We start from the raw sequence: 2713 nt of genomic DNA, 5'->3' as shown, positions 1-2713 counted from the left end.
CTGGCCCACATGCCATGAATTAGAAGCATAACATATAGACTCAATTTCAAGCATATGCGCAACTTGGACTTGCTATTTGAAAACAGAGAAAACAAAACAAAAATATAGATCAAACATAATGAAGAAAGAAGTACAAATTATTTCAAACAAATAAATGCACCTTCATTGGCTTGCCTAAGAGAACAAAAGTAATTGCACAATAGAGTTCTCTTTAGTTGTCAACTTCTATATTTTATTTTAATACATTTTGGAAAAGATTTTTAGTTATAAAATTTTTTAGCAGAGTACCAATCAAAGCAGTGCCTCAATCTTCCGTTAATAAAATAAATAAGTTGTTTATCACATTGAGATTATGATTAGATGGAAAAAAAATGAAGGGACACACAGGAATCAAATCAACAAATGCCGCACTGATCAACTCAAAGATAACCCAACTCATAACATCATTAATGGGTACCAATACCATCATCCATTGGAAACAAAAATCCAAGGCATGAAATGCAAAGCATGTAAAATGTTTGCAACATGAGAAAACAACACAAAACTAAGGCATAAGTTAATAACCATGGAAAAAAGAAAACAAGAAAATGTACATTACCAATGCTCCTTTTAAATCCGCGAGTGCGGCCTCAAGGCGATTGTGGCAATTAGGAATCATCATCCTAGAATCAGCCAACACATTTTCCTGTCCAAAATATCAAGTCAACAAACAAAACTTGCAATCATTATTCACCATATCATCACTGACCTTAGTGATTTCCCAAAAACAATTAAGGAGGCAAATCCACACCCTATAAAGATGTCCAAAACATCAAGTCTCTATCTTGGGTCACTCTGTGATCTAACCTTAGCTCTAGAAGAGTGCGTGTTGGACATGTAGTTCGGGTGCCCTGCATAGCCATGGAAGGAGCACCGTGCCTCCTAGATGATGACAAAGCCAATAATGTTTGCGGACTGTTATCGGCAGTTCTTAAACACACTTCTTCTTTTCCTTTCAATGACCTTAGTGGCGGTTTCCATGTGTCTACTTTCAGAATCTTGTCACTTATCTTCTCCTCATCGTCATCTGTGTTTTCTCTTTCTTTCATCCATCGCTCTAACCAACTCGAACCAAACCGTGCCCCCTCTCCCACTCGCTATTCCAGAAATTCGCATTGGAACTACATCTCTGCCACCAGTTCAACAAGAAAACTTATGTGTTAATAACTACAAATATTTAGATGATTAATATGAGGAAGAATTAAACTTTTATACCTTCAAAATAGACGATCCATCAAATTTAGTACTATATTCTTCAGGGACCTTCCAAATCATAATTAAGAAAACCTTAGATCACCAAGTTCAAATAGAACAACAAGGCAACACACAATAAACAAGTTTCAAGAGCACAATGACAAAAAGAAATATTAAATACCCTTGGTGAAGGCAGAACACGACCATCCACTTGAGTAAAGCCGGTGCTTATAGAAATTCCACAATTTTGAAGCATAGGTTCAGAACCATAGTTACTGGTTTTTAGTGCCTAACTAAACAATATTTAATAAGCTTCCTTAACCAAGGCATAAGCAGTGTAACCACATCACTTAAAATTTTGAATAACAACGTACATCAGATAAAACCCTCATCCTCTTCGGTGGCTTCTGGCTGGACTTCTCTACCAATGAAGCCCTTTGAAGTGTGGACAGCGTGGACTTCTCTACCAATTTTAAAACAGTTACTTCTTCAGTACCATCATCACCATCCCTTCCACCTTTCTTCAAAGAAAACCTGCAAAATTCATCAAAATCAATATCAAACTATGAAAGTTAAAAACTATAGAAAGCAATGGCCTACCATGAATTTTAGGTCAAAAAAGCTTCGATTGCAGAAAAATTCGTTAAAATCAAAGTAAACTTGCAGATTTAAACAAAGCACAAAAGCAGAGTATGATAAACCTAAAACTGGCATAGAAAAATTGGGCCCTAAGATTTATCATGAAGAACAGAATCACAAAATCAAGATATATATACCTGAAATTTGAGATGGTTATGAGAAGAACTGAGAGAGCGAGTTGAGATTAGATGGAAGATGAGTCAGAGGGAGCAGATGCGATGAGAGCGGAGGCAGAGAGAGCTCTGTGACGATGGGAGTAGATGCGACGAGAGTGGCGGCAGAGGGATCTCGTGTAATGCAAGGGATGACAGAGAGAGATTGTGCGACACAACGGCAGCGGCAGAAGAAGCAGAAGTAGCAGCCACGGAGAGAAAAAGTAGCTTGTGCTACGGAGAGAAGAGGAAGCTCGTGTTTCATTTAGGTTTAATTCAATATTTTTGACGGAAAATTTTAAATTACAAACGGATTTTTCGTCTGTAATAATTTAATAAAATATAGCGTTTTGTCTATTTAATTACAGGCAAATTTTTCGTCTGTAATCATTTTCCACGGAAAAAAATTAATTTTCCGACAGAGTTATCGACGGATTCTCTTTTCCGTCTGTAATTTATGCTAATTCATTTTTTTGTTTTCCGACAAAAAATTTCTCTGAAATTCCGTTTGTATTTCTGTGGGATAAAATCCGTCAAAATATCCATCTGTAATAACTAGTTTTCTAGTGGTGTCTCAAATAACCAAAACTCAAGCTATATTATTCTCATAAAATCATGCGAATATATCTTTATTATAATAACATTAATGAAAAATAAATGGTTAAACACTAAATGAGTCATATTTTTCA

At 35.9% G+C, this 2713-nt stretch overlaps 1 long non-coding RNA gene across 1 annotated transcript; it reads right to left on the bottom strand.

Moving 5' to 3' along the window:
• Positions 1077 to 1601, bottom strand: LOC110263257. Its single transcript, XR_002348589.1, has 2 exons — positions 1255 to 1601; positions 1077 to 1168 (listed from the first exon to the last, which is right to left on the bottom strand). It is a non-coding gene; the product is annotated as an uncharacterized LOC110263257 (long non-coding RNA).

Source organism: Arachis ipaensis, chromosome B06 (assembly GCF_000816755.2).
Source record: "Arachis ipaensis cultivar K30076 chromosome B06, Araip1.1, whole genome shotgun sequence".
Lineage (NCBI taxonomy): Eukaryota > Viridiplantae > Streptophyta > Magnoliopsida > Fabales > Fabaceae > Arachis > Arachis ipaensis.
This window is presented reverse-complemented; position numbering and strand designations above follow the sequence as displayed.